The 19,848-nt window shown below is 40.7% G+C and overlaps 31 non-coding genes across 31 annotated transcripts; all 31 read left to right on the top strand.

Annotated features, from left to right (window-relative positions):
- Positions 1 to 453: 453 nt before the first annotated feature.
- LOC137254905 (U5 spliceosomal RNA) lies at positions 454 to 574 on the top strand. The gene has a single exon (XR_010954266.1). It is a non-coding gene; the product is annotated as a U5 spliceosomal RNA (small nuclear RNA).
- Positions 575 to 1,084: 510 nt separating this feature from the next.
- Positions 1,085 to 1,205, top strand: LOC137254904 (U5 spliceosomal RNA). Its single transcript, XR_010954265.1, has one exon. It is a non-coding gene; the product is annotated as a U5 spliceosomal RNA (small nuclear RNA).
- Positions 1,206 to 1,715: 510 nt separating this feature from the next.
- Positions 1,716 to 1,836, top strand: LOC137254903 (U5 spliceosomal RNA). The gene has a single exon (XR_010954264.1). It is a non-coding gene; the product is annotated as a U5 spliceosomal RNA (small nuclear RNA).
- Positions 1,837 to 2,346: 510 nt separating this feature from the next.
- Positions 2,347 to 2,467, top strand: LOC137254902 (U5 spliceosomal RNA). The gene has a single exon (XR_010954263.1). It is a non-coding gene; the product is annotated as a U5 spliceosomal RNA (small nuclear RNA).
- Positions 2,468 to 2,980: 513 nt separating this feature from the next.
- Positions 2,981 to 3,101, top strand: LOC137255123 (U5 spliceosomal RNA). Its single transcript, XR_010954471.1, has one exon. It is a non-coding gene; the product is annotated as a U5 spliceosomal RNA (small nuclear RNA).
- Positions 3,102 to 3,611: 510 nt separating this feature from the next.
- Positions 3,612 to 3,732, top strand: LOC137254900 (U5 spliceosomal RNA). The gene has a single exon (XR_010954261.1). It is a non-coding gene; the product is annotated as a U5 spliceosomal RNA (small nuclear RNA).
- A 510-nt stretch (positions 3,733 to 4,242) lies between these two features.
- Positions 4,243 to 4,363, top strand: LOC137254899 (U5 spliceosomal RNA). The gene has a single exon (XR_010954260.1). It is a non-coding gene; the product is annotated as a U5 spliceosomal RNA (small nuclear RNA).
- A 510-nt stretch (positions 4,364 to 4,873) lies between these two features.
- Positions 4,874 to 4,994, top strand: LOC137254898 (U5 spliceosomal RNA). The gene has a single exon (XR_010954259.1). It is a non-coding gene; the product is annotated as a U5 spliceosomal RNA (small nuclear RNA).
- A 510-nt stretch (positions 4,995 to 5,504) lies between these two features.
- On the top strand, positions 5,505 to 5,625 carry LOC137254897 (U5 spliceosomal RNA). Its single transcript, XR_010954258.1, has one exon. It is a non-coding gene; the product is annotated as a U5 spliceosomal RNA (small nuclear RNA).
- Positions 5,626 to 6,138: 513 nt separating this feature from the next.
- Positions 6,139 to 6,259, top strand: LOC137254937 (U5 spliceosomal RNA). The gene has a single exon (XR_010954296.1). It is a non-coding gene; the product is annotated as a U5 spliceosomal RNA (small nuclear RNA).
- Positions 6,260 to 6,769: 510 nt separating this feature from the next.
- LOC137254896 (U5 spliceosomal RNA) lies at positions 6,770 to 6,890 on the top strand. Its single transcript, XR_010954257.1, has one exon. It is a non-coding gene; the product is annotated as a U5 spliceosomal RNA (small nuclear RNA).
- A 510-nt stretch (positions 6,891 to 7,400) lies between these two features.
- On the top strand, positions 7,401 to 7,521 carry LOC137254895 (U5 spliceosomal RNA). The gene has a single exon (XR_010954256.1). It is a non-coding gene; the product is annotated as a U5 spliceosomal RNA (small nuclear RNA).
- Positions 7,522 to 8,031: 510 nt separating this feature from the next.
- Positions 8,032 to 8,152, top strand: LOC137254925 (U5 spliceosomal RNA). The gene has a single exon (XR_010954285.1). It is a non-coding gene; the product is annotated as a U5 spliceosomal RNA (small nuclear RNA).
- A 510-nt stretch (positions 8,153 to 8,662) lies between these two features.
- Positions 8,663 to 8,783, top strand: LOC137254894 (U5 spliceosomal RNA). Its single transcript, XR_010954255.1, has one exon. It is a non-coding gene; the product is annotated as a U5 spliceosomal RNA (small nuclear RNA).
- A 513-nt stretch (positions 8,784 to 9,296) lies between these two features.
- LOC137254893 (U5 spliceosomal RNA) lies at positions 9,297 to 9,417 on the top strand. The gene has a single exon (XR_010954254.1). It is a non-coding gene; the product is annotated as a U5 spliceosomal RNA (small nuclear RNA).
- Positions 9,418 to 9,927: 510 nt separating this feature from the next.
- On the top strand, positions 9,928 to 10,048 carry LOC137254913 (U5 spliceosomal RNA). Its single transcript, XR_010954273.1, has one exon. It is a non-coding gene; the product is annotated as a U5 spliceosomal RNA (small nuclear RNA).
- A 510-nt stretch (positions 10,049 to 10,558) lies between these two features.
- On the top strand, positions 10,559 to 10,679 carry LOC137254892 (U5 spliceosomal RNA). The gene has a single exon (XR_010954253.1). It is a non-coding gene; the product is annotated as a U5 spliceosomal RNA (small nuclear RNA).
- A 510-nt stretch (positions 10,680 to 11,189) lies between these two features.
- LOC137254901 (U5 spliceosomal RNA) lies at positions 11,190 to 11,310 on the top strand. Its single transcript, XR_010954262.1, has one exon. It is a non-coding gene; the product is annotated as a U5 spliceosomal RNA (small nuclear RNA).
- Positions 11,311 to 11,820: 510 nt separating this feature from the next.
- On the top strand, positions 11,821 to 11,941 carry LOC137254891 (U5 spliceosomal RNA). The gene has a single exon (XR_010954252.1). It is a non-coding gene; the product is annotated as a U5 spliceosomal RNA (small nuclear RNA).
- A 513-nt stretch (positions 11,942 to 12,454) lies between these two features.
- On the top strand, positions 12,455 to 12,575 carry LOC137254889 (U5 spliceosomal RNA). Its single transcript, XR_010954250.1, has one exon. It is a non-coding gene; the product is annotated as a U5 spliceosomal RNA (small nuclear RNA).
- Positions 12,576 to 13,085: 510 nt separating this feature from the next.
- On the top strand, positions 13,086 to 13,206 carry LOC137254890 (U5 spliceosomal RNA). The gene has a single exon (XR_010954251.1). It is a non-coding gene; the product is annotated as a U5 spliceosomal RNA (small nuclear RNA).
- A 510-nt stretch (positions 13,207 to 13,716) lies between these two features.
- Positions 13,717 to 13,837, top strand: LOC137254879 (U5 spliceosomal RNA). The gene has a single exon (XR_010954240.1). It is a non-coding gene; the product is annotated as a U5 spliceosomal RNA (small nuclear RNA).
- A 510-nt stretch (positions 13,838 to 14,347) lies between these two features.
- LOC137254888 (U5 spliceosomal RNA) lies at positions 14,348 to 14,468 on the top strand. The gene has a single exon (XR_010954249.1). It is a non-coding gene; the product is annotated as a U5 spliceosomal RNA (small nuclear RNA).
- Positions 14,469 to 14,978: 510 nt separating this feature from the next.
- On the top strand, positions 14,979 to 15,099 carry LOC137254887 (U5 spliceosomal RNA). The gene has a single exon (XR_010954248.1). It is a non-coding gene; the product is annotated as a U5 spliceosomal RNA (small nuclear RNA).
- Positions 15,100 to 15,609: 510 nt separating this feature from the next.
- Positions 15,610 to 15,730, top strand: LOC137254886 (U5 spliceosomal RNA). The gene has a single exon (XR_010954247.1). It is a non-coding gene; the product is annotated as a U5 spliceosomal RNA (small nuclear RNA).
- A 510-nt stretch (positions 15,731 to 16,240) lies between these two features.
- Positions 16,241 to 16,361, top strand: LOC137254885 (U5 spliceosomal RNA). Its single transcript, XR_010954246.1, has one exon. It is a non-coding gene; the product is annotated as a U5 spliceosomal RNA (small nuclear RNA).
- Positions 16,362 to 16,871: 510 nt separating this feature from the next.
- Positions 16,872 to 16,992, top strand: LOC137254868 (U5 spliceosomal RNA). The gene has a single exon (XR_010954229.1). It is a non-coding gene; the product is annotated as a U5 spliceosomal RNA (small nuclear RNA).
- Positions 16,993 to 17,502: 510 nt separating this feature from the next.
- LOC137254884 (U5 spliceosomal RNA) lies at positions 17,503 to 17,623 on the top strand. Its single transcript, XR_010954245.1, has one exon. It is a non-coding gene; the product is annotated as a U5 spliceosomal RNA (small nuclear RNA).
- A 510-nt stretch (positions 17,624 to 18,133) lies between these two features.
- Positions 18,134 to 18,254, top strand: LOC137254883 (U5 spliceosomal RNA). Its single transcript, XR_010954244.1, has one exon. It is a non-coding gene; the product is annotated as a U5 spliceosomal RNA (small nuclear RNA).
- A 510-nt stretch (positions 18,255 to 18,764) lies between these two features.
- Positions 18,765 to 18,885, top strand: LOC137254882 (U5 spliceosomal RNA). The gene has a single exon (XR_010954243.1). It is a non-coding gene; the product is annotated as a U5 spliceosomal RNA (small nuclear RNA).
- A 510-nt stretch (positions 18,886 to 19,395) lies between these two features.
- On the top strand, positions 19,396 to 19,516 carry LOC137254881 (U5 spliceosomal RNA). The gene has a single exon (XR_010954242.1). It is a non-coding gene; the product is annotated as a U5 spliceosomal RNA (small nuclear RNA).
- Positions 19,517 to 19,848: the final 332 nt, after the last annotated feature.

Genomic DNA, 19,848 nt, shown 5'->3' with positions numbered 1-19,848 from the left:
CTCTCTGCGGTCGTCCATTACCCTGTTGTTGTTGTTTGTGTGATTTTCAAGATCAAAAGTATAGTGTAAGTGTTTAGCAGTGTTTCCAAGCTGACGCCGTCATCCACGTCAGCGATGTCTTTGCAATGCGTGTGCATGAAAATGGGAGGTTTGAATATTATGTTGAGGTCGACCACAATAACGAACTATACATGACGACGAACCAACGTTCAAAATGGCTGCCTCGGGCACGGGAGTCGCAAAGTCCGTATTTATTTGACAAGCTACAGCGGCATGTAGCCCTTTTCAACTTCAATCTCCTTATCATATCAATTGAAGGGTTGTGTCGATACCCTTTCTATATCAAAGAAACAATAATGCCAAATAGTTGATTTAAATGCTACAAGTCATGTCCTGACACCTACATGTTGTGATGAAATATTTTCAGTAGGGGAAGACAGGAGCCTGTAACGTTAACTCTGGTTTCTCTTCATCCATTCGGATAAATCTTTCGCCTTTTACTAAAGATTTCCGTGGAGAGGAACATCACAATGAGTCTAATGACTAATTTCTTACGCCCTGAATTGACAGGGTTAATATTTCCAATACACAAAATAGAACTTGCACAATGTGTAGAGAAGGGAGGTAATTACTCTCTGCGGTCGTCCATTACCCTGTTGTTGTTGTTTGTGTGATTTTCAAGATCAAAAGTATAGTGTAAGTGTTTAGCAGTGTTTCCAAGCTGACGCCGTCATCCACGTCAGCGATGTCTTTGCAATGCGTGTGCATGAAAATGGGAGGTTTGAATATTATGTTGAGGTCGACCACAATAACGAACTATACATGACGACGAACCAACGTTCAAAATGGCTGCCTCGGGCACGGGAGTCGCAAAGTCCGTATTTATTTGACAAGCTACAGCGGCATGTAGCCCTTTTCAACTTCAATCTCCTTATCATATCAATTGAAGGGTTGTGTCGATACCCTTTCTATATCAAAGAAACAATAATGCCAAATAGTTGATTTAAATGCTACAAGTCATGTCCTGACACCTACATGTTGTGATGAAATATTTTCAGTAGGGGAAGACAGGAGCCTGTATCGTTAACTCTGGTTTCTCTTCATCCATTCGGATAAATCTTTCGCCTTTTACTAAAGATTTCCGTGGAGAGGAACATCACAATGAGTCTAATGACTAATTTCTTACGCCCTGAATTGACAGGGTTAATATTTCCAATACACAAAATAGAACTTGCACAATGTGTAGAGAAGGGAGGTAATTACTCTCTGCGGTCGTCCATTACCCTGTTGTTGTTGTTTGTGTGATTTTCAAGATCAAAAGTATAGTGTAAGTGTTTAGCAGTGTTTCCAAGCTGACGCCGTCATCCACGTCAGCGATGTCTTTGCAATGCATGTGCATGAAAATGGGAGGTTTGAATATTATGTTGAGGTCGACCACAATAACGAACTATACATGACGACGAACCAACGTTCAAAATGGCTGCCTCGGGCACGGGAGTCGCAAAGTCCGTATTTATTTGACAAGCTACAGCAGCATGTAGCCCTTTTCAACTTCAATCTCCTTATCATATCAATTGAAGGGTTGTGTCGATACCCTTTCTATATCAAAGAAACAATAATGCCAAATAGTTGATTTAAATGCTACAAGTCATGTCCTGACACCTACATGTTGTGATGAAATATTTTCAGTAGGGGAAGACAGGAGCCTGTAACGTTAACTCTGGTTTCTCTTCATCCATTCGGATAAATCTTTCGCCTTTTACTAAAGATTTCCGTGGAGAGGAACATCACAATGAGTCTAATGACTAATTTCTTACGCCCTGAATTGACAGGGTTAATATTTCCAATACACAAAATAGAACTTGCACAATGTGTAGAGAAGGGAGGTAATTACTCTCTGCGGTCGTCCATTACCCTGTTGTTGTTGTTGGTGTGATTTTCAAGATCAAAAGTATAGTGTAAGTGTTTAGCAGTGTTTCCAAGCTGACGCCGTCATCCACGTCAGCGATGTCTTTGCAATGCGTGTGCATGAAAATGGGAGGTTTGAATATTATGTTGAGGTCGACCACAATAACGAACTATACATGACGACGAACCAACGTTCAAAATGGCTGCCTCGGGCACGGGAGTCGCAAAGTCCGTATTTATTTGACAAGCTACAGCGGCATGTAGCCCTTTTCAACTTCAATCTCCTTATCATATCAATTGAAGGGTTGTGTCGATACCCTTTCTATATCAAAGAAACAATAATGCCAAATAGTTGATTTAAATGCTACAAGTCATGTCCTGACACCTACATGTTGTGATGAAATATTTTCAGTAGGGGAAGACAGGAGCCTGTAACGTTAACTCTGGTTTCTCTTCATCCATTCGGATAAATCTTTCGCCTTTTACTAAAGATTTCCGTGGAGAGGAACATCACAATGAGTCTAATGACTAATTTCTTACGCCCTGAATTGACAGGGTTAATATTTCCAATACACAAAATAGAACTTGCACAATGTGTAGAGAAGGGAGGTAATTACTCTCTGCGGTCGTCCATTACCCTGTTGTTGTCGTTCTTTGTGTGATTTTCAAGATCAAAAGTATAGTGTAAGTGTTTAGCAGTGTTTCCAAGCTGACGCCGTCATCCACGTCAGCGATGTCTTTGCAATGCGTGTGCATGAAAATGGGAGGTTTGAATATTATGTTGAGGTCGACCACAATAACGAACTATACATGACGACGAACCAACGTTCAAAATGGCTGCCTCGGGCACGGGAGTCGCAAAGTCCGTATTTATTTGACAAGCTACAGCGGCATGTAGCCCTTTTCAACTTCAATCTCCTTATCATATCAATTGAAGGGTTGTGTCGATACCCTTTCTATATCAAAGAAACAATAATGCCAAATAGTTGATTTAAATGCTACAAGTCATGTCCTGACACCTACATGTTGTGATGAAATATTTTCAGTAGGGGAAGACAGGAGCCTGTAACGTTAACTCTGGTTTCTTTTCATCCATTCGGATAAATCTTTCGCCTTTTACTAAAGATTTCCGTGGAGAGGAACATCACAATGAGTCTAATGACTAATTTCTTACGCCCTGAATTGACAGGGTTAATATTTCCAATACACAAAATAGAACTTGCACAATGTGTAGAGAAGGGAGGTAATTACTCTCTGCGGTCGTCCATTACCCTGTTGTTGTTGTTTGTGTGATTTTCAAGATCAAAAGTATAGTGTAAGTGTTTAGCAGTGTTTCCAAGCTGACGCCGTCATCCACGTCAGCGATGTCTTTGCAATGCGTGTGCATGAAAATGGGAGGTTTGAATATTATGTTGAGGTCGACCACAATAACGAACTATACATGACGACGAACCAACGTTCAAAATGGCTGCCTCGGGCACGGGAGTCGCAAAGTCCGTATTTATTTGACAAGCTACAGCGGCATGTAGCCCTTTTCAACTTCAATCTCCTTATCATATCAATTGAAGGGTTGTGTCGATACCCTTTCTATATCAAAGAAACAATAATGCCAAATAGTTGATTTAAATGCTACAAGTCATGTCCTGACACCTACATGTTGTGATGAAATATTTTCAGTAGGGGAAGACAGGAGCCTGTAACGTTAACTCTGGTTTCTCTTCATCCATTCGGATAAATCTTTCGCCTTTTACTAAAGATTTCCGTGGAGAGGAACATCACAATGAGTCTAATGACTAATTTCTTACGCCCTGAATTGACAGGGTTAATATTTCCAATACACAAAATAGAACTTGCACAATGTGTAGAGAAGGGAGGTAATTACTCTCTGCGGTCGTCCATTACCCTGTTGTTGTTGTTTGTGTGATTTTCAAGATCAAAAGTATAGTGTAAGTGTTTAGCAGTGTTTCCAAGCTGACGCCGTCATCCACGTCAGCGATGTCTTTGCAATGCGTGTGCATGAAAATGGGAGGTTTGAATATTATGTTGAGGTCGACCACAATAACGAACTATACATGACGACGAACCAACGTTCAAAATGGCTGCCTCGGGCACGGGAGTCGCAAAGTCCGTATTTATTTGACAAGCTACAGCGGCATGTAGCCCTTTTCAACTTCAATCTCCTTATCATATCAATTGAAGGGTTGTGTCGATACCCTTTCTATATCAAAGAAACAATAATGCCAAATAGTTGATTTAAATGCTACAAGTCATGTCCTGACACCTACATGTTGTGATGAAATATTTTCAGTAGGGGAAGACAGGAGCCTGTAACGTTAACTCTGGTTTCTCTTCATCCATTCGGATAAATCTTTCGCCTTTTACTAAAGATTTCCGTGGAGAGGAACATCACAATGAGTCTAATGACTAATTTCTTACGCCCTGAATTGACAGGGTTAATATTTCCAATACACAAAATAGAACTTGCACAATGTGTAGAGAAGGGAGGTAATTACTCTCTGCGGTCGTCCATTACCCTGTTGTTGTTGTTTGTGTGATTTTCAAGATCAAAAGTATAGTGTAAGTGTTTAGCAGTGTTTCCAAGCTGACGCCGTCATCCACGTCAGCGATGTCTTTGCAATGCGTGTGCATGAAAATGGGAGGTTTGAATATTATGTTGAGGTCGACCACAATAACGAACTATACATGACGACGAACCAACGTTCAAAATGGCTGCCTCGGGCACGGGAGTCGCAAAGTCCGTATTTATTTGACAAGCTACAGCGGCATGTAGCCCTTTTCAACTTCAATCTCCTTATCATATCAATTGAAGGGTTGTGTCGATACCCTTTCTATATCAAAGAAACAATAATGCCAAATAGTTGATTTAAATGCTACAAGTCATGTCCTGACACCTACATGTTGTGATGAAATATTTTCAGTAGGGGAAGACAGGAGCCTGTAACGTTAACTCTGGTTTCTCTTCATCCATTCGGATAAATCTTTCGCCTTTTACTAAAGATTTCCGTGGAGAGGAACATCACAATGAGTCTAATGACTAATTTCTTACGCCCTGAATTGACAGGGTTAATATTTCCAATACACAAAATAGAACTTGCACAATGTGTAGAGAAGGGAGGTAATTACTCTCTGCGGTCGTCCATTACCCTGTTGTTGTTGTTTGTGTGATTTTCAAGATCAAAAGTATAGTGTAAGTGTTTAGCAGTGTTTCCAAGCTGACGCCGTCATCCACGTCAGCGATGTCTTTGCAATGCGTGTGCATGAAAATGGGAGGTTTGAATATTATGTTGAGGTCGACCACAATAACGAACTATACATGACGACGAACCAACGTTCAAAATGGCTGCCTCGGGCACGGGAGTCGCAAAGTCCGTATTTATTTGACAAGCTACAGCGGCATGTAGCCCTTTTCAACTTCAATCTCCTTATCATATCAATTGAAGGGTTGTGTCGATACCCTTTCTATATCAAAGAAACAATAATGCCAAATAGTTGATTTAAATGCTACAAGTCATGTCCTGACACCTACATGTTGTGATGAAATATTTTCAGTAGGGGAAGACAGGAGCCTGTAACGTTAACTCTGGTTTCTCTTCATCCATTCGGATAAATCTTTCGCCTTTTACTAAAGATTTCCGTGGAGAGGAACATCACAATGAGTCTAATGACTAATTTCTTACGCCCTGAATTGACAGGGTTAATATTTCCAATACACAAAATAGAACTTGCACAATGTGTAGAGAAGGGAGGTAATTACTCTCTGCGGTCGTCCATTACCCTGTTGTTGTTGTTGTTTGTGTGATTTTCAAGATCAAAAGTATAGTGTAAGTGTTTAGCAGTGTTTCCAAGCTGACGCCGTCATCCACGTCAGCGATGTCTTTGCAATGCGTGTGCATGAAAATGGGAGGTTTGAATATTATGTTGAGGTCGACCACAATAACGAACTATACATGACGACGAACCAACGTTCAAAATGGCTGCCTCGGGCACGGGAGTCGCAAAGTCCGTATTTATTTGACAAGCTACAGCGGCATGTAGCCCTTTTCAACTTCAATCTCCTTATCATATCAATTGAAGGGTTGTGTCGATACCCTTTCTATATCAAAGAAACAATAATGCCAAATAGTTGATTTAAATGCTACAAGTCATGTCCTGACACCTACATGTTGTGATGAAATATTTTCAGTAGGGGAAGACAGGAGCCTGTATCGTTAACTCTGGTTTCTCTTCATCCATTCGGATAAATCTTTCGCCTTTTACTAAAGATTTCCGTGGAGAGGAACATCACAATGAGTCTAATGACTAATTTCTTACGCCCTGAATTGACAGGGCTAATATTTCCAATACACAAAATAGAACTTGCACAATGTGTAGAGAAGGGAGGTAATTACTCTCTGCGGTCGTCCATTACCCTGTTGTTGTTGTTTGTGTGATTTTCAAGATCAAAAGTATAGTGTAAGTGTTTAGCAGTGTTTCCAAGCTGACGCCGTCATCCACGTCAGCGATGTCTTTGCAATGCGTGTGCATGAAAATGGGAGGTTTGAATATTATGTTGAGGTCGACCACAATAACGAACTATACATGACGACGAACCAACGTTCAAAATGGCTGCCTCGGGCACGGGAGTCGCAAAGTCCGTATTTATTTGACAAGCTACAGCGGCATGTAGCCCTTTTCAACTTCAATCTCCTTATCATATCAATTGAAGGGTTGTGTCGATACCCTTTCTATATCAAAGAAACAATAATGCCAAATAGTTGATTTAAATGCTACAAGTCATGTCCTGACACCTACATGTTGTGATGAAATATTTTCAGTAGGGGAAGACAGGAGCCTGTAACGTTAACTCTGGTTTCTCTTCATCCATTCGGATAAATCTTTCGCCTTTTACTAAAGATTTCCGTGGAGAGGAACATCACAATGAGTCTAATGACTAATTTCTTACGCCCTGAATTGACAGGGTTAATATTTCCAATACACAAAATAGAACTTGCACAATGTGTAGAGAAGGGAGGTAATTACTCTCTGCGGTCGTCCATTACCCTGTTGTTGTTGTTTGTGTGATTTTCAAGATCAAAAGTATAGTGTAAGTGTTTAGCAGTGTTTCCAAGCTGACGCCGTCATCCACGTCAGCGATGTCTTTGCAATGCGTGTGCATGAAAATGGGAGGTTTGAATATTATGTTGAGGTCGACCACAATAACGAACTATACATGACGACGAACCAACGTTCAAAATGGCTGCCTCGGGCACGGGAGTCGCAAAGTCCGTATTTATTTGACAAGCTACAGCGGCATGTAGCCCTTTTCAACTTCAATCTCCTTATCATATCAATTGAAGGGTTGTGTCGATACCCTTTCTATATCAAAGAAACAATAATGCCAAATAGTTGATTTAAATGCTACAAGTCATGTCCTGACACCTACATGTTGTGATGAAATATTTTCAGTAGGGGAAGACAGGAGCCTGTAACGTTAACTCTGGTTTCTCTTCATCCATTCGGATAAATCTTTCGCCTTTTACTAAAGATTTCCGTGGAGAGGAACATCACAATGAGTCTAATGACTAATTTCTTACGCCCTGAATTGACAGGGTTAATATTTCCAATACACAAAATAGAACTTGCACAATGTGTAGAGAAGGGAGGTAATTACTCTCTGCGGTCGTCCATTACCCTGTTGTTGTTGTTTGTGTGATTTTCAAGATCAAAAGTATAGTGTAAGTGTTTAGCAGTGTTTCCAAGCTGACGCCGTCATCCACGTCAGCGATGTCTTTGCAATGCGTGTGCATGAAAATGGGAGGTTTGAATATTATGTTGAGGTCGACCACAATAACGAACTATACATGACGACGAACCAACGTTCAAAATGGCTGCCTCGGGCACGGGAGTCGCAAAGTCCGTATTTATTTGACAAGCTACAGCGGCATGTAGCCCTTTTCAACTTCAATCTCCTTATCATATCAATTGAAGGGTTGTGTCGATACCCTTTCTATATCAAAGAAACAATAATGCCAAATAGTTGATTTAAATGCTACAAGTCATGTCCTGACACCTACATGTTGTGATGAAATATTTTCAGTAGGGGAAGACAGGAGCCTGTAACGTTAACTCTGGTTTCTCTTCATCCATTCGGATAAATCTTTCGCCTTTTACTAAAGATTTCCGTGGAGAGGAACATCACAATGAGTCTAATGACTAATTTCTTACGCCCTGAATTGACAGGGCTAATATTTCCAATACACAAAATAGAACTTGCACAATGTGTAGAGAAGGGAGGTAATTACTCTCTGCGGTCGTCCATTACCCTGTTGTTGTTGTTTGTGTGATTTTCAAGATCAAAAGTATAGTGTAAGTGTTTAGCAGTGTTTCCAAGCTGACGCCGTCATCCACGTCAGCGATGTCTTTGCAATGCGTGTGCATGAAAATGGGAGGTTTGAATATTATGTTGAGGTCGACCACAATAACGAACTATACATGACGACGAACCAACGTTCAAAATGGCTGCCTCGGGCACGGGAGTCGCAAAGTCCGTATTTATTTGACAAGCTACAGCGGCATGTAGCCCTTTTCAACTTCAATCTCCTTATCATATCAATTGAAGGGTTGTGTCGATACCCTTTCTATATCAAAGAAACAATAATGCCAAATAGTTGATTTAAATGCTACAAGTCATGTCCTGACACCTACATGTTGTGATGAAATATTTTCAGTAGGGGAAGACAGGAGCCTGTAACGTTAACTCTGGTTTCTCTTCATCCATTCGGATAAATCTTTCGCCTTTTACTAAAGATTTCCGTGGAGAGGAACATCACAATGAGTCTAATGACTAATTTCTTACGCCCTGAATTGACAGGGTTAATATTTCCAATACACAAAATAGAACTTGCACAATGTGTAGAGAAGGGAGGTAATTACTCTCTGCGGTCGTCCATTACCCTGTTGTTGTTGTTGTTTGTGTGATTTTCAAGATCAAAAGTATAGTGTAAGTGTTTAGCAGTGTTTCCAAGCTGACGCCGTCATCCACGTCAGCGATGTCTTTGCAATGCGTGTGCATGAAAATGGGAGGTTTGAATATTATGTTGAGGTCGACCACAATAACGAACTATACATGACGACGAACCAACGTTCAAAATGGCTGCCTCGGGCACGGGAGTCGCAAAGTCCGTATTTATTTGACAAGCTACAGCGGCATGTAGCCCTTTTCAACTTCAATCTCCTTATCATATCAATTGAAGGGTTGTGTCGATACCCTTTCTATATCAAAGAAACAATAATGCCAAATAGTTGATTTAAATGCTACAAGTCATGTCCTGACACCTACATGTTGTGATGAAATATTTTCAGTAGGGGAAGACAGGAGCCTGTAACGTTAACTCTGGTTTCTCTTCATCCATTCGGATAAATCTTTCGCCTTTTACTAAAGATTTCCGTGGAGAGGAACATCACAATGAGTCTAATGACTAATTTCTTACGCCCTGAATTGACAGGGTTAATATTTCCAATACACAAAATAGAACTTGCACAATGTGTAGAGAAGGGAGGTAATTACTCTCTTCGGTCGTCCATTACCCTGTTGTTGTTGTTTGTGTGATTTTCAAGATCAAAAGTATAGTGTAAGTGTTTAGCAGTGTTTCCAAGCTGACGCCGTCATCCACGTCAGCGATGTCTTTGCAATGCGTGTGCATGAAAATGGGAGGTTTGAATATTATGTTGAGGTCGACCACAATAACGAACTATACATGACGACGAACCAACGTTCAAAATGGCTGCCTCGGGCACGGGAGTCGCAAAGTCCGTATTTATTTGACAAGCTACAGCGGCATGTAGCCCTTTTCAACTTCAATCTCCTTATCATATCAATTGAAGGGTTGTGTCGATACCCTTTCTATATCAAAGAAACAATAATGCCAAATAGTTGATTTAAATGCTACAAGTCATGTCCTGACACCTACATGTTGTGATGAAATATTTTCAGTAGGGGAAGACAGGAGCCTGTAACGTTAACTCTGGTTTCTCTTCATCCATTCGGATAAATCTTTCGCCTTTTACTAAAGATTTCCGTGGAGAGGAACATCACAATGAGTCTAATGACTAATTTCTTACGCCCTGAATTGACAGGGCTAATATTTCCAATACACAAAATAGAACTTGCACAATGTGTAGAGAAGGGAGGTAATTACTCTCTGCGGTCGTCCATTACCCTGTTGTTGTTGTTTGTGTGATTTTCAAGATCAAAAGTATAGTGTAAGTGTTTAGCAGTGTTTCCAAGCTGACGCCGTCATCCACGTCAGCGATGTCTTTGCAATGCGTGTGCATGAAAATGGGAGGTTTGAATATTATGTTGAGGTCGACCACAATAACGAACTATACATGACGACGAACCAACGTTCAAAATGGCTGCCTCGGGCACGGGAGTCGCAAAGTCCGTATTTATTTGACAAGCTACAGCGGCATGTAGCCCTTTTCAACTTCAATCTCCTTATCATATCAATTGAAGGGTTGTGTCGATACCCTTTCTATATCAAAGAAACAATAATGCCAAATAGTTGATTTAAATGCTACAAGTCATGTCCTGACACCTACATGTTGTGATGAAATATTTTCAGTAGGGGAAGACAGGAGCCTGTAACGTTAACTCTGGTTTCTCTTCATCCATTCGGATAAATCTTTCGCCTTTTACTAAAGATTTCCGTGGAGAGGAACATCACAATGAGTCTAATGACTAATTTCTTACGCCCTGAATTGACAGGGTTAATATTTCCAATACACAAAATAGAACTTGCACAATGTGTAGAGAAGGGAGGTAATTACTCTCTGCGGTCGTCCATTACCCTGTTGTTGTTGTTTGTGTGATTTTCAAGATCAAAAGTATAGTGTAAGTGTTTAGCAGTGTTTCCAAGCTGACGCCGTCATCCACGTCAGCGATGTCTTTGCAATGCGTGTGCATGAAAATGGGAGGTTTGAATATTATGTTGAGGTCCACCACAATAACGAACTATACATGACGACGAACCAACGTTCAAAATGGCTGCCTCGGGCACGGGAGTCGCAAAGTCCGTATTTATTTGACAAGCTACAGCGGCATGTAGCCCTTTTCAACTTCAATCTCCTTATCATATCAATTGAAGGGTTGTGTCGATACCCTTTCTATATCAAAGAAACAATAATGCCAAATAGTTGATTTAAATGCTACAAGTCATGTCCTGACACCTACATGTTGTGATGAAATATTTTCAGTAGGGGAAGACAGGAGCCTGTAACGTTAACTCTGGTTTCTCTTCATCCATTCGGATAAATCTTTCGCCTTTTACTAAAGATTTCCGTGGAGAGGAACATCACAATGAGTCTAATGACTAATTTCTTACGCCCTGAATTGACAGGGCTAATATTTCCAATACACAAAATAGAACTTGCACAATGTGTAGAGAAGGGAGGTAATTACTCTCTGCGGTCGTCCATTACCCTGTTGTTGTTGTTTGTGTGATTTTCAAGATCAAAAGTATAGTGTAAGTGTTTAGCAGTGTTTCCAAGCTGACGCCGTCATCCACGTCAGCGATGTCTTTGCAATGCGTGTGCATGAAAATGGGAGGTTTGAATATTATGTTGAGGTCGACCACAATAACGAACTATACATGACGACGAACCAACGTTCAAAATGGCTGCCTCGGGCACGGGAGTCGCAAAGTCCGTATTTATTTGACAAGCTACAGCGGCATGTAGCCCTTTTCAACTTCAATCTCCTTATCATATCAATTGAAGGGTTGTGTCGATACCCTTTCTATATCAAAGAAACAATAATGCCAAATAGTTGATTTAAATGCTACAAGTCATGTCCTGACACCTACATGTTGTGATGAAATATTTTCAGTAGGGGAAGACAGGAGCCTGTAACGTTAACTCTGGTTTCTCTTCATCCATTCGGATAAATCTTTCGCCTTTTACTAAAGATTTCCGTGGAGAGGAACATCACAATGAGTCTAATGACTAATTTCTTACGCCCTGAATTGACAGGGTTAATATTTCCAATACACAAAATAGAACCTGCACAATGTGTAGAGAAGGGAGGTAATTACTCTCTGCGGTCGTCCATTACCCTGTTGTTGTTGTTGTTTGTGTGATTTTCAAGATCAAAAGTATAGTGTAAGTGTTTAGCAGTGTTTCCAAGCTGACGCCGTCATCCACGTCAGCGATGTCTTTGCAATGCGTGTGCATGAAAATGGGAGGTTTGAATATTATGTTGAGGTCGACCACAATAACGAACTATACATGACGACGAACCAACGTTCAAAATGGCTGCCTCGGGCACGGGAGTCGCAAAGTCCGTATTTATTTGACAAGCTACAGCGGCATGTAGCCCTTTTCAACTTCAATCTCCTTATCATATCAATTGAAGGGTTGTGTCGATACCCTTTCTATATCAAAGAAACAATAATGCCAAATAGTTGATTTAAATGCTACAAGTCATGTCCTGACACCTACATGTTGTGATGAAATATTTTCAGTAGGGGAAGACAGGAGCCTGTAACGTTAACTCTGGTTTCTCTTCATCCATTCGGATAAATCTTTCGCCTTTTACTAAAGATTTCCGTGGAGAGGAACATCACAATGAGTCTAATGACTAATTTCTTACGCCCTGAATTGACAGGGTTAATATTTCCAATACACAAAATAGAACTTGCACAATGTGTAGAGAAGGGAGGTAATTACTCTCTTCGGTCGTCCATTACCCTGTTGTTGTTGTTTGTGTGATTTTCAAGATCAAAAGTATAGTGTAAGTGTTTAGCAGTGTTTCCAAGCTGACGCCGTCATCCACGTCAGCGATGTCTTTGCAATGCGTGTGCATGAAAATGGGAGGTTTGAATATTATGTTGAGGTCGACCACAATAACGAACTATACATGACGACGAACCAACGTTCAAAATGGCTGCCTCGGGCACGGGAGTCGCAAAGTCCGTATTTATTTGACAAGCTACAGCGGCATGTAGCCCTTTTCAACTTCAATCTCCTTATCATATCAATTGAAGGGTTGTGTCGATACCCTTTCTATATCAAAGAAACAATAATGCCAAATAGTTGATTTAAATGCTACAAGTCATGTCCTGACACCTACATGTTGTGATGAAATATTTTCAGTAGGGGAAGACAGGAGCCTGTAACGTTAACTCTGGTTTCTCTTCATCCATTCGGATAAATCTTTCGCCTTTTACTAAAGATTTCCGTGGAGAGGAACATCACAATGAGTCTAATGACTAATTTCTTACGCCCTGAATTGACAGGGCTAATATTTCCAATACACAAAATAGAACTTGCACAATGTGTAGAGAAGGGAGGTAATTACTCTCTGCGGTCGTCCATTACCCTGTTGTTGTTGTTTGTGTGATTTTCAAGATCAAAAGTATAGTGTAAGTGTTTAGCAGTGTTTCCAAGCTGACGCCGTCATCCACGTCAGCGATGTCTTTGCAATGCGTGTGCATGAAAATGGGAGGTTTGAATATTATGTTGAGGTCGACCACAATAACGAACTATACATGACGACGAACCAACGTTCAAAATGGCTGCCTCGGGCACGGGAGTCGCAAAGTCCGTATTTATTTGACAAGCTACAGCGGCATGTAGCCCTTTTCAACTTCAATCTCCTTATCATATCAATTGAAGGGTTGTGTCGATACCCTTTCTATATCAAAGAAACAATAATGCCAAATAGTTGATTTAAATGCTACAAGTCATGTCCTGACACCTACATGTTGTGATGAAATATTTTCAGTAGGGGAAGACAGGAGCCTGTAACGTTAACTCTGGTTTCTCTTCATCCATTCGGATAAATCTTTCGCCTTTTACTAAAGATTTCCGTGGAGAGGAACATCACAATGAGTCTAATGACTAATTTCTTACGCCCTGAATTGACAGGGCTAATATTTCCAATACACAAAATAGAACTTGCACAATGTGTAGAGAAGGGAGGTAATTACTCTCTGCGGTCGTCCATTACCCTGTTGTTGTTGTTTGTGTGATTTTCAAGATCAAAAGTATAGTGTAAGTGTTTAGCAGTGTTTCCAAGCTGACGCCGTCATCCACGTCAGCGATGTCTTTGCAATGCGTGTGCATGAAAATGGGAGGTTTGAATATTATGTTGAGGTCGACCACAATAACGAACTATACATGACGACGAACCAACGTTCAAAATGGCTGCCTCGGGCACGGGAGTCGCAAAGTCCGTATTTATTTGACAAGCTACAGCGGCATGTAGCCCTTTTCAACTTCAATCTCCTTATCATATCAATTGAAGGGTTGTGTCGATACCCTTTCTATATCAAAGAAACAATAATGCCAAATAGTTGATTTAAATGCTACAAGTCATGTCCTGACACCTACATGTTGTGATGAAATATTTTCAGTAGGGGAAGACAGGAGCCTGTAACGTTAACTCTGGTTTCTCTTCATCCATTCGGATAAATCTTTCGCCTTTTACTAAAGATTTCCGTGGAGAGGAACATCACAATGAGTCTAATGACTAATTTCTTACGCCCTGAATTGACAGGGTTAATATTTCCAATACGCAAAATAGAACTTGCACAATGTGTAGAGAAGGGAGGTAATTACTCTCTGCGGTCGTCCATTACCCTGTTGTTGTTGTTTGTGTGATTTTCAAGATCAAAAGTATAGTGTAAGTGTTTAGCAGTGTTTCCAAGCTGACGCCGTCATCCACGTCAGCGATGTCTTTGCAATGCGTGTGCATGAAAATGGGAGGTTTGAATATTATGTTGAGGTCGACCACAATAACGAACTATACATGACGACGAACCAACGTTCAAAATGGCTGCCTCGGGCACGGGAGTCGCAAAGTCCGTATTTATTTGACAAGCTACAGCGGCATGTAGCCCTTTTCAACTTCAATCTCCTTATCATATCAATTGAAGGGTTGTGTCGATACCCTTTCTATATCAAAGAAACAATAATGCCAAATAGTTGATTTAAATGCTACAAGTCATGTCCTGACACCTACATGTTGTGATGAAATATTTTCAGTAGGGGAAGACAGGAGCCTGTAACGTTAACTCTGGTTTCTCTTCATCCATTCGGATAAATCTTTCGCCTTTTACTAAAGATTTCCGTGGAGAGGAACATCACAATGAGTCTAATGACTAATTTCTTACGCCCTGAATTGACAGGGTTAATATTTCCAATACACAAAATAGAACTTGCACAATGTGTAGAGAAGGGAGGTAATTACTCTCTGCGGTCGTCCATTACCCTGTTGTTGTTGTTTGTGTGATTTTCAAGATCAAAAGTATAGTGTAAGTGTTTAGCAGTGTTTCCAAGCTGACGCCGTCATCCACGTCAGCGATGTCTTTGCAATGCGTGTGCATGAAAATGGGAGGTTTGAATATTATGTTGAGGTCGACCACAATAACGAACTATACATGACGACGAACCAACGTTCAAAATGGCTGCCTCGGGCACGGGAGTCGCAAAGTCCGTATTTATTTGACAAGCTACAGCGGCATGTAGCCCTTTTCAACTTCAATCTCCTTATCATATCAATTGAAGGGTTGTGTCGATACCCTTTCTATATCAAAGAAACAATAATGCCAAATAGTTGATTTAAATGCTACAAGTCATGTCCTGACACCTACATGTTGTGATGAAATATTTTCAGTAGGGGAAGACAGGAGCCTGTAACGTTAACTCTGGTTTCTCTTCATCCATTCGGATAAATCTTTCGCCTTTTACTAAAGATTTCCGTGGAGAGGAACATCACAATGAGTCTAATGACTAATTTCTTACGCCCTGAATTGACAGGGTTAATATTTCCAATACACAAAATAGAACTTGCACAATGTGTAGAGAAGGGAGGTAATTACTCTCTGCGGTCGTCCATTACCCTGTTGTTGTTGTTTGTGTGATTTTCAAGATCAAAAGTATAGTGTAAGTGTTTAGCAGTGTTTCCAAGCTGACGCCGTCATCCACGTCAGCGATGTCTTTGCAATGCGTGTGCATGAAAATGGGAGGTTTGAATATTATGTTGAGGTCGACCACAATAACGAACTATACATGACGACGAACCAACGTTCAAAATGGCTGCCTCGGGCACGGGAGTCGCAAAGTCCGTATTTATTTGACAAGCTACAGCGGCATGTAGCCCTTTTCAACTTCAATCTCCTTATCATATCAATTGAAGGGTTGTGTCGATACCCTTTCTATATCAAAGAAACAATAATGCCAAATAGTTGATTTAAATGCTACAAGTCATGTCCTGACACCTACATGTTGTGATGAAATATTTTCAGTAGGGGAAGACAGGAGCCTGTAACGTTAACTCTGGTTTCTCTTCATCCATTCGGATAAATCTTTCGCCTTTTACTAAAGATTTCCGTGGAGAGGAACATCACAATGAGTCTAATGACTAATTTCTTACGCCCTGAATTGACAGGGTTAATATTTCCAATACACAAAATAGAACTTGCACAATGTGTAGAGAAGGGAGGTAATTACTCTCTGCGGTCGTCCATTACCCTGTTGTTGTTGTTTGTGTGATTTTCAAGATCAAAAGTATAGTGTAAGTGTTTAGCAGTGTTTCCAAGCTGACGCCGTCATCCACGTCAGCGATGTCTTTGCAATGCGTGTGCATGAAAATGGGAGGTTTGAATATTATGTTGAGGTCGACCACAATAACGAACTATACATGACGACGAACCAACGTTCAAAATGGCTGCCTCGGGCACGGGAGTCGCAAAGTCCGTATTTATTTGACAAGCTACAGCGGCATGTAGCCCTTTTCAACTTCAATCTCCTTATCATATCAATTGAAGGGTTGTGTCGATACCCTTTCTATATCAAAGAAACAATAATGCCAAATAGTTGATTTAAATGCTACAAGTCATGTCCTGACACCTACATGTTGTGATGAAATATTTTCAGTAGGGGAAGACAGGAGCCTGTAACGTTAACTCTGGTTTCTCTTCATCCATTCGGATAAATCTTTCGCCTTTTACTAAAGATTTCCGTGGAGAGGAACATCACAATGAGTCTAATGACTAATTTCTTACGCCCTGAATTGACAGGGCTAATATTTCCAATACACAAAATAGAACTTGCACAATGTGTAGAGAAGGGAGGTAATTACTCTCTGCGGTCGTCCATTACCCTGTTGTTGTTGTTTGTGTGATTTTCAAGATCAAAAGTATAGTGTAAGTGTTTAGCAGTGTTTCCAAGCTGACGCCGTCATCCACGTCAGCGATGTCTTTGCAATGCGTGTGCATGAAAATGGGAGGTTTGAATATTATGTTGAGGTCGACCACAATAACGAACTATACATGACGACGAACCAACGTTCAAAATGGCTGCCTCGGGCACGGGAGTCTCAAAGTCCGTATTTATTTGACAAGCTACAGCGGCATGTAGCCTTTTTCAACTTCAATCTCCTTATCATATCAATTGAAGGGTTGTGTCGATACCCTTTCTATATCAAAGAAACAATAATGCCAAATAGTTGATTTAAATGCTACAAGTCATGTCCTGACACCTACATGTTGTGATGAAATATTTTCAGTAGGGGAAGACAGGAGCCTGTAACGTTAACTCTGGTTTCTCTTCATCCATTCGGATAAATCTTTCGCCTTTTACTAAAGATTTCCGTGGAGAGGAACATCACAATGAGTCTAATGACTAATTTCTTACGCCCTGAATTGACAGGGTTAATATTTCCAATACACAAAATAGAACTTGCACAATGTGTAGAGAAGGGAGGTAATTACTCTCTTCGGTCGTCCATTACCCTGTTGTTGTTGTTTGTGTGATTTTCAAGATCAAAAGTATAGTGTAAGTGTTTAGCAGTGTTTCCAAGCTGACGCCGTCATCCACGTCAGCGATGTCTTTGCAATGCGTGTGCATGAAAATGGGAGGTTTGAATATTATGTTGAGGTCGACCACAATAACGAACTATACATGACGACGAACCAACGTTCAAAATGGCTGCCTCGGGCACGGGAGTCGCAAAGTCCGTATTTATTTGACAAGCTACAGCGGCATGTAGCCCTTTTCAACTTCAATCTCCTTATCATATCAATTGAAGGGTTGTGTCGATACCCTTTCTATATCAAAGAAACAATAATGCCAAATAGTTGATTTAAATGCTACAAGTCATGTCCTGACACCTACATGTTGTGATGAAATATTTTCAGTAGGGGAAGACAGGAGCCTGTAACGTTAACTCTGGTTTCTCTTCATCCATTCGGATAAATCTTTCGCCTTTTACTAAAGATTTCCGTGGAGAGGAACATCACAATGAGTCTAATGACTAATTTCTTACGCCCTGAATTGACAGGGTTAATATTTCCAATACACAAAATAGAACTTGCACAATGTGTAGAGAAGGGAGGTAATTACTCTCTGCGGTCGTCCATTACCCTGTTGTTGTTGTTTGTGTGATTTTCAAGATCAAAAGTATAGTGTAAGTGTTTAGCAGTGTTTCCAAGCTGACGCCGTCATCCACGTCAGCGATGTCTTTGCAATGCGTGTGCATGAAAATGGGAGGTTTGAATATTATGTTGAGGTCGACCACAATAACGAACTATACATGACGACGAACCAACGTTCAAAATGGCTGCCTCGGGCACGGGAGTCGCAAAGTCCGTATTTATTTGACAAGCTACAGCGGCATGTAGCCCTTTTCAACTTCAATCTCCTTATCATATCAATTGAAGGGTTGTGTCGATACCCTTTCTATATCAAAGAAACAATAATGCCAAATAGTTGATTTAAATGCTACAAGTCATGTCCTGACACCTACATGTTGTGATGAAATATTTTCAGTAGGGGAAGACAGGAGCCTGTAACGTTAACTCTGGTTTCTCTTCATCCATTCGGATAAATCTTTCGCCTTTTACTAAAGATTTCCGTGGAGAGGAACATCACAATGAGTCTAATGACTAATTTCTTACGCCCTGAATTGACAGGGTTAATATTTCCAATACACAAAATAGAACTTGCACAATGTGTAGAGAAGGGAGGTAATTACTCTCTTCGGTCGTCCATTACCCTGTTGTTGTTGTTTGTGTGATTTTCAAGATCAAAAGTATAGTGTAAGTGTTTAGCAGTGTTTCCAAGCTGACGCCGTCATCCACGTCAGCGATGTCTTTGCAATGCGTGTGCATGAAAATGGGAGGTTTGAATATTATGTTGAGGTCGACCACAATAACGAACTATACATGACGACGAACCAACGTTCAAAATGGCTGCCTCGGGCACGGGAGTCGCAAAGTCCGTATTTATTTGACAAGCTACAGCGGCATGTAGCCCTTTTCAACTTCAATCTCCTTATCATATCAATTGAAGGGTTGTGTCGATACCCTTTCTATATCAAAGAAACAATAATGCCAAATAGTTGATTTAAATGCTACAAGTCATGTCCTGACACCTACATGTTGTGATGAAATATTTTCAGTAGGGGAAGACAGGAGCCTGTAACGTTAACTCTGGTTTCTCTTCATCCATTCGGATAAATCTTTCGCCTTTTACTAAAGATTTCCGTGGAGAGGAACATCACAATGAGTCTAATGACTAATTTCTTACGCCCTGAATTGACAGGGTTAATATTTCCAATACGCAAAATAGAACTTGCACAATGTGTAGAGAAGGGAGGTAATTACTCTCTGCGGTCGTCCATTACCCTGTTGTTGTCGTTCTTTGTGTGATTTTCAAGATCAAAAGTATAGTGTAAGTGTTTAGCAGTGTTTCCAAGCTGACGCCGTCATCCACGTCAGCGATGTCTTTGCAATGCGTGTGCATGAAAATGGGAGGTTTGAATATTATGTTGAGGTCGACCACAATAACGAACTATACATGACGACGAACCAACGTTCAAAATGGCTGCCTCGGGCACGGGAGTCGCAAAGTCCGTATTTATTTGACAAGCTACAGCGG

This window comes from Haliotis asinina, chromosome 10 (assembly GCF_037392515.1).
Source record: "Haliotis asinina isolate JCU_RB_2024 chromosome 10, JCU_Hal_asi_v2, whole genome shotgun sequence".
Classification (NCBI taxonomy): domain Eukaryota; kingdom Metazoa; phylum Mollusca; class Gastropoda; order Lepetellida; family Haliotidae; genus Haliotis; species Haliotis asinina.
The sequence above is the reverse complement of the archived record's forward strand: the minus strand, read 5'-3'. Positions and strand labels throughout refer to the sequence as shown.